Source organism: Microtus ochrogaster, chromosome 2, assembly GCF_000317375.1.
Source record: "Microtus ochrogaster isolate Prairie Vole_2 chromosome 2, MicOch1.0, whole genome shotgun sequence".
Classification (NCBI taxonomy): domain Eukaryota; kingdom Metazoa; phylum Chordata; class Mammalia; order Rodentia; family Cricetidae; genus Microtus; species Microtus ochrogaster.
Window position 1 is genome coordinate 21,776,685 of NC_022010.1, and position 8,779 is coordinate 21,785,463.

Below are 8,779 nucleotides of genomic sequence, written 5' to 3' on the forward strand. Positions count from 1 at the left end.
GTGCGTGTGTATGTGTGTGTGTGTGTGTGTGTGTGGGTTCTGGGGATTGAACACAGGTCACCATGTTTGCACCACAAGCTTTTCTACCACTGAGTCATGTCCTGAGCCCTGACCTCCTCTTCCTCTCCATGTTACAGCCAAACAGGGCCACCTCCAGGAGTTCCTCCTCCTTGCCAAGCTTTCTGCCCCTTGGCAGGTCCCTATCACTGATCTCCTCTTCCTTTACTAATCCTCCCTCCCTCAGCTTCCTGGCCCTTCTCTTGGTCAGTGTCAGAATCAAGCAGGTCTCTCTTTCCTCCTGGCCTTCTTGCATTAGGCACCCTAACAAGGCACTCCTGTCAGGCCCAGCCCTCCCTGGTGTAATTCAGCAAAATGCCTTGCTCTCCCTGATTCCCCAAATCGCTCTCAGCCAACAGTTCCCGTTGCTTCTGCCCCATGTGCAGAGTGCTGGGAGCCTCCTGGCTTCAGGAACAATCCTGGTAGATATACGAAGGGCATTTTTGGTGTTCTACTGGTCACTCCAAATTCAGACTAGAGAGGAGTCTAATCTTGGCTCAGCGTGGTATCTGGGACCCTCAGAGCAGCCAAGAGGCCTCTCCAGGTTACGCATCCCCCTTTGGAAGTTGATTCTGTTGTCAGGAAGTTGCTTGGCTGCAGCAACTGATAGATTAAACCTTGAAACACTGGGAGGTAAGTTCTGCTGATAGAACCACAGGCTTCCTGACATGAGTGTGCATAAATACACGTGTTTATATGCATGTGAAGGCCACAGGTGATGTCAAGTGTCTCTCTCAAGTGCTCTCCATCTTTTTTTTTTTTTTGGAACAGGGCCTCAGTGACCTGGCGATTGCTGGTTAGCTAAATTGGCTGGCCAGTGAGCTCCAGGGATATGCTTGTTTCCATCTTCCTAGTGGTTGGATTGTGGATATATACCACAGCACCCCAGCTTTTTCTGTGGGTGCTGGGGATCTAAACTCAGGTTCTCATGTTTGGATAACAAACACTACTGACTGAGCCTTTCCTCAACCCCCAGATTGTGTGTGTGTGTGCATTTGTCTGTGTGTGTTAGAAGGGATTGAACACTGGTTCACTTACTAAGCAAATCATCGACCATTGAGCTGTATCCTTTGACTTTGACACAGGGTCTTGCTAAGTTGTCCCAGATGGTCTTGAATTCATTATGTTGCCCAGACTCACCTTGACCTCAAAAAAATCCTCCTACCCCAGCCTTCCAAACAACTGGAATCGCAGACCTTCACTACCAGGCTTGGCTTGATAATACAGATTTATAGAGTAGAGAGATCTTAAAAATCCTGATGCTAGGGGCTAGAGTGATGGCTCAGTGGCTAAGAGCACTGGCTGCTGTTCCAGAGAACCGGGTTCAATTCCCAGCACACACACAGCAGTTTACAACTGTCTGTAACTCTAATTCCAGGGGATCTGACATCCTCACACATACATACATGTGGGCAAAACACCAATGACTATAAAAAACAAATAAATAAACTAAAATAATCCTGATGCTGATGAGAACTTTGGGTGATCATCTCATAAGAATCTATCACTTTCTACACAGGGACACTGGGAGCCAGAGTTTCAAAGGGACTTGTTGAAGATCATACAAGAAGTCAGGACTGGAGCTGTGCTCAGAAACGCCCTTAGATTCCCATCCCCAGCCCTGCAGTTTTCTTACCCCTGACTTGTGCTAGTCTGCAGTACTCTAAGAGATGGTTACCCAGGGGAGCATGGAGAACCAAGGACAATGTTGTGTTCTGGAAGTCACTCTGGGCCCTGGGGACAGAGGCCTTAGATGGCACTAAGACCTTGATAAAAACCGTATCATACTTCTGGGTCTTGTTTGGATCCTCTGCAAAGGGAAGACAGTAGACCAGATGAGTGTGTGTGTGTGAAAGCTCATAGCCACATGATAGCTCAAAGCGTAGGTTAAGGAAGAGACACAGGTCGGGGGATTTAGTTCAGTACAAACTACTTGCATAGCATGTGCAAGGCCTATCCACCCCTAGAACTGCAAGAAAACATAAAAAAAAAAAAAGCGAACCAGTAATCTCCTTTCTCATCAGCGCCCTAACCTACTTCTAAGATGGGAAAGCCACGGTGCTGGCCCCGGAGTGAATTATTTGTGGGCAGAGGAGATGTGCATAGAGAGGGAGGTTGACCCCAGCAGGACTGCCAGCTGCTCTGACTGGAGGCTGTGTGAGGAGGGGAGAGTTAACCTCTCAGAAGGGAATGGGCAGCCGCTGGCTTGCTGAGGTCAGCAAGAGCTTGTCCGATGGAGGAGGTAGGGTGGAGGTATACTAGTGACCAGATGGGACTCCTCCTCCTTAGGGGGGCACCATGATGGAGGGCAGGTTGCAATAGGGGTGCACAGATGCCAGTTCAAATATACTCTACCACCAAACGTCCCAGTGACCTTGGGGCAGCCACCACCCTACCTCACTGTGTGCGCCTCGAGTTCCACACCTGTGAGATGACGTCACAAGTCAAGAGACTGACGCTTATCTGGACCATGAGAGCCAGAAGTTGGGACAGGTCCTCAGCAATACTTCTGCCCCAGGGAAGATAGCTTCAGCGACTTTGTGACCTTGAAAAAGTCAGCCAAACCTCGTTTCTTAGCTCCGAAAAAGGGACCAATGAGATCTTTCTTGGGAAGCATTGGTGAGGATTAGCGGGGTCCGCTACAGCCTTATGCCAAGCATAGACTCTGGTGGATACCCTCAATTAATATGGTTCCCAAAGGAGATGTCTTTGGGGAATCAAAAGATATACTTCAGACACCTCTGTGTATCTCTGTAGAGAGTGTTTACTTTTGTAATCGATTTGCTAACACTTCTCTAACATCTTTAGTGTCATCTAACATCTTAGGCATCTTACAGTTTACTTTTTTGTTGTTGTTGTTGTTTTTTGAGACAGGGTTTCTTTGTAAAGCCCTTGGCTGTCCTGGAACTCACTCCACAGACCAGGCTGGCCTCGTACTCAGAGCTCCGCCTGCCTCTGCCTCCTGTGTTGTGGGATTAAAGGTGTGCGCCAGCACCTCCTCGCTACTTTACACTTGTTTATTTGTGGAGGGAAAGACATGAGTGACAGTGCCCATGTGGCCGTCAGAGGACAACTTGTGGGATTTAGTTCTCTCCTTCCATAACGTGGGACTCAGGGGTCAAACCTAGATTGACAGGCTCGATGGCAAGGGCTCTCACTTACCCACCGAGCCATCTCAACTGACCTTACCGTTTAAACAGCTTCCCATCCATTATATAGATTATCCCAGGAGTTTAACCACAAAAGATTCTGCCCACTCTCTCAGTAAGTGCCCCGAGAGTCACCCTCACCGACAAAAGAGATTAGCACTCCGCCTGTTTATACATTAGGAGGCACACGCAGCAAGGCTAAGGGGTTTACCTGAAGTCACATAACCTACATTTAATCCCATGCCCTTTTGAATTCAGAGTCCTTGACTCTCAATCCACCCACCACTCACCTCTGAAAACCCAATCTTTGCTCATCTTTCCAGAACGCCTCCTCCACCCGACCCAGGAGAGTGGGATAGGGTATAAAGTCAAGGAACCCCAGAACTAGGGTTCTGTGGGAGCGATTTCCTAGTCAACATAGTTCTATTTCTGGTTTTTGGGAGGGGAGGAGGTCTGGTACCAGTCCAGGTCGTGACCTTAAGATGATCCTCTGGGTAGAAGAACTCTTGCTGCCCCTCAAAGTAACTAACTGCCTTTTGCTTTTGATACAAGATAAAAGACTAGTCCAGGTGTGGCCATGCTCAGAGCAGTTGTCGGTGGAAATGAGAAGTTATGGCTGGGGTAGGACACAGACAATGGAGTGCCACATCTGACCTGAGCGGCCTTTCTCCAGATCTTCCTGGTCTGCCCTTATGGGGACAGGCTGTCAGGAACAAGAACTGCAGGAGGTATCACCCTGTCCAGGCACAAGCCCTTGGAAGGAAGTGAGAGACGCAAGCCAGAGGCTGCGTAGTTCCTCACAGTCCTTTCCCAGAAACCTGCCATAAGGCGAGACCTGCCCAGGGCCTTAACAGTTCTTGCAGAATGTCCTTCTAAACTCCCTGTGGCTATTTTCACATCTGCAGCCTCCATCCGCTCCCCGGCGTGAGAATAAATGCCAGTCTGTGAGAGACCCAATTCTCACTGCCAGCTCCTGCCTCCCCCGGGCATTTGGGTAGCTGGGAAAAAGGCCAGATTGTCCCTTATACAGGCACCCCCCTGCTGGACAGAGGCTCAGCATCCAGATTTGGGTGGGGGTAGCCAGCTCTCCCCACCTCTGCAAGTGATGGGTGTCTATAGTGTCCCTGCATCTGGGTCTCCTATCCCTGGGGAGCAGGTGAGTCTCCTAAGTTGGGGGGAAGGGCAACTGAATGAAGGCCTTCTTAGCATGTTCATGGACTGGACCGTGGTCAGTTTATGTCCAGGAGAGTCTTCCCCTTGACCCTTGAATTCACACTTTCTCCATCACCTAGGTGAAAAGAACAGCATTCTCTATCTCTAATTCTACCTTGCCTGACCCCTCGGACAGATAACTCCAGTAATCACCCCTCAACACTGATCCTGTCTGCACATCTGGGTCCCCCAGCAGGGGAGGCCTGAGCTCCAACCCAGCCCAGCCCCTCTGGGAAACACCCCCGCCCCATCGGAGGCTCTTACCTCCCCGCTGACCTCTACAGTCTTCTGGGTGCTGGAGCCGGGTTTCCAGGTCCCGTTTGTTCCCGGTCTTTTGCTTGGCAAGGCAGCTCTGAGGCCTCCTCACGGTCCCGCTCCCCCGTCTTCCCTCGGGCGCCGCTGCCGATTGCTGAAATGCTGGACAGCGCACCACCATCGAGGCGGCCTCCTGAGCTGCTTGGTGGCTAGAGCGTCCCGGAGTTCGCGGTTCACAGCGCCCTCTCCAGGCCTGGAGTACCTCATGCTGCGGATGCGGGACCCAGCAGGAGGCGGGGAAGTCTATTCCGAGCGCTTCCGAAAGCAAAAGCAGTTATTCATTTGAAACTGGACACGGTCCTCCCTATCTAGAATCCTTACCAGCGCTTTTCCTGAAGGCCGGGTGCAGCCAGACAGCTAGGGGACACTTCCAAAGACGTCCTTTGTCATTATGTCCTGGCGGCTGGGGCAGGCAGGCTGTGTAGGGGTGTAAAAATAAAACCCACTGGGGAGAGAATTTTTTTTTATCCTGTCCACCCCCTCTCCTCTCTCCCTTTCTTCTGTTTCAGTAGTGTCTCATGTACTCCTGGCTGGAGTACTCATATTCACTACGTAACTGAGAGTGACCTTGAATTTCTGATCCTCGCCCAGTCAGTACTGGGATTATAGACACTCACCAAGTACCATACCTGATATACACAGTGCTCGGGATACAATTCAGGGCTTCGTGGATGATAGGCAAGCACTCTACCAACCAAGCTCCATCCTCAGCTGAGGTTCTGGGAGATAGACTATTGCTGTGTGTCCCAGGCTGGCCTCAAACTCACAGCAATCGTCATACCTGTGCCTCGGACCGCTGAGGGCTGGGATTACAGGTGTGGGCCCCCAGGCCTGGCAAAAGGAGCTTGAGAGTGGGATGACTGGGCCTTTGGTTCCTCTAGGCTGGAAGTCATGGGATCCTGAGTTCAAGCCACTATTCAGTGGCTTTGTGTGTAGCCTTCAGCGGCCTGTCTGCTCCAACAACTGTCCTGTTTTCGCCTGCTCACTGGGCATGCTGAGCACGAGAAAGCCAGCAACAGCCAGGGAGGGATCCCAGAGATTGTTCCCTAGTGTAATACGGTTATCAGGTTGATGACGATTCCTGCATCAGCCACACTAGGGGTTCCTCACAGCTATCTCCGAAGGCAGCATTAGACATGCCGGAACCGTCTAGAAGGGACAGGACTTGAGGGAGGAAAATCAGAATGTGAAATTTAAGATGGAGAGATGGATCAGCAGTAAAGAGCACTTGTTGCTCCTGCAGTGGACATGGGTTCTGTTCCTGTAACCACATGGCGGATCACAACTGTCTGGAAGCCCAGTTTCAGAGTGGACCCAGGTTCTGTTCCCATAACCACACAGCGGATCACAACTGTCTGGAGGCCCAGTTTCAGAGGATCAATTACCTTCTTATTTGTGTCTTTCTTTCTTTTCCTTTTCTTCCTTTCTCTTTTTTTTAATTTTTTAAAATGAGGTCTCACTGTGTAGCCCTGACTGGCCTGGTACTTGCTGTGTAGACTGGGCTCAAACCTACAGCGACCTACCCATCTCTGCCTCTGAGTGCTGGGATCAAAGCCGTACTTTTAATGCCAAACCTGACTCCCATCACCTCCATAGGCACTAGGCACACAGGTATACACATGACACACATACATGCAGCATCATACACACGAGAGAGAGAGAGAGAGAGAGAGAGAGAGAGAGAGAGAGAGAGAGGTGGATCTCCATGTGTTCTTGTGAGCTTGCTTGTGTGTCTGGCATGCACGTCTGTAAGTATATTCGGCCATCTGTGGCTGCCTGTCTTACTGGAGCCTGTCTGTGTGAGCCCTCCTTCCCACCCCTCCTCCTTCCCACAGGTTTCTGTGTCTTTGGGGTGTGTGTGTGTGTGTGTGTGTGTGTGTGTGTGTGTGTGTGTGAAGATCCTTACAGAACAAAGGTCGGGAGTGGGTAAAAGGGCAGGCTACAGCTGCTACCGCCAGCTCTGCCACCCCAGAGTCCCAAGGGTGACTCCTCAGCCAGTCTTCCACCTTCCTGTTGAATTAATATTTCATCAGCTGGGGCTTTGGGCTGGCCAAGCACCAGTCCGACTGCTCTCTCCTTCCAGGGAGAGTCTGCCCTTCTGTCTGTCTGGGCTTTCTAAGGCAGAGCAAGTGGGCAGCGGGCAAGTCTACGGCTAGGAGAGGACCCTCAGAGGGCCTGCAGCCTCTCACTTGAGGAGCCACAGCTGAGGGTGTGGAGCGGACTGGAGGAAGGCCAGGGGAGGTGCAGGGATGCAGTGCCCTCCCGTCTCAGTGCAAAGATCATCCCTTAAACGAAGTTGGCTTAGTGAAAGCTTGCCGCTGAATCTTGGCCCTGACCAGCCCTGGTTTCTAGTCTTTTTTTGGAACTTGAGACTGGGAACCATGCCCTGGCTGAGCATCCATTCTCCCTTCCTTCCTTTGTCTAATCTCTGCAGCTCCTGCTGCCTTGACTTTGGGGGGCAGGGCGCTGCTTCAGGGGAATAGCAAAATTGGACGTGCACTCAGTCTTCCTAGCTCCCTCAGAGCCCTTAGCCTACCAAGAATAGGAGAAGTGCCCTGAAGCCCTGGTGACCTTATAGTCTCAGACACCCCCCTTCCCTGGCAGGCTCTTTGTGTGGTGGTTTGGATCTGAAATGCCTCTCTCCAACAGCCTCTAACTTAGAAAGCCTGTTCCCCAGCTGATGGTAGTGTTCTAGACGCTGTGGAACTTAGGGGCTTGGAAAGAAAGCTCAGCAGGCAAAGCCCCTTCAATCCTAGAGACTCACATAGAAGAAAACTGACCCCAAATAGTTGTGCTCTGGCCAGGCTGTGGTGGCACATGCCTTTAATTCCAGCACTCAGGAGGCAGAGGTAGTGGATCTCTGTGAGTTCAAGGCCAGCCTGGTCTGCGAAGCCAGTTCCAGGACAGCCAGAGTTGATACACAGAGAGGGGGAAAAAAGGTGTTCTCTGACCACCTCTCTCTCTCTCTCTCTCTCTCTCTCTCTCTCTCTCTCTCTCTCTCACACACACACACACACACACACACACACACACACACACACACTGTGTATATACTAAGGTGGAGAGAGATAAGCCGATATTCATCTCTGGCTTCCACACGCATATTCTGGTACATGCACGTATCCACCCCATCCCCAACACACACACACACACACACACACACACACACACACACACACACACACACACACAAAATAAAAGATAAAACAGAAAAGAGCAGGATGGGCGGGAGAGATGGCTCAGTTGTTAGAAGCATTTGCTTGTCTCCCAGAGGACCTGAGTTTGATTTCCAGCACACAAGCCAGGCAGCCCACAACTGCCTGTAACATCAGCTCCCGGGGATCTGGCGCCCTCCTCTGGCCTTCTTGAGCACTGCAATCATATGTACACATACACACAGAGAGAAACACATGTAACTATACATAACTAACAGTAAAGCTTTTGAAAAGAGAAAGTAGAGCAAGCTGAAAATGAGAGAGCATGCGGGGCATAGAGGAGCAGCTGCAGGGTGGCCAACTGCTTCGTCCACTGCTGTGGCCTGGGGCCACTTCTTCCTCCTGGACAAGTCTTATAAACATCACTTACACCCTGCACTCCCTCTACCCCACATCCCACATCCCACACCTCCCGTGTCCACATACAGCTGCCTTGCATGGGGGTGCCCCCACCAGGGAATAGACAGTGACCTCTCCCTTAAGGTCTGGAGTGCACACCTGGATCTGTGTTCCCTTGGGGACAGGGCAGGCAGGGGAGGGGTGGTGGGGCTAGCAGCTGGGGCTGCCAGGGAGTATGTGACCCAGTTTCATCTCCAGCATCTGTCTGCTGGCAGAACCGATTTCAGTCACCTGAGCTCACTGCACACTCCCGCATACACGTGACAGACTCACAAGCATCGCACGCGTGTTCTCCTACATACCACGTATGTGGATCTCACACACACGCCCCACCCAGGCCTCCCTCCGGGATACACTCTTCCGGCATCCCAATCCCCCTTTCCTGTATCGCGTCCATGAATATATTTAGACCCTCTCTCCATGCCCCAAATT

At 51.3% G+C, this 8,779-nt stretch overlaps 1 protein-coding gene across 1 annotated transcript in view; it reads right to left on the reverse strand.

Moving 5' to 3' along the window:
- The window catches only part of Srrm3 (serine/arginine repetitive matrix 3), a 70,897-nt gene extending 66,072 nt beyond the window's left edge, over positions 1-4,825 (reverse strand). Inside the window, exon 1 of the mRNA XM_005344606.2 lies at positions 4,683-4,825. The gene's annotated coding sequence lies outside the window, so the exon portion shown is untranslated. The remainder of the gene's footprint in view (positions 1-4,682) is intronic.
- Between the last annotated feature and the right edge of the window lie 3,954 nt (positions 4,826-8,779).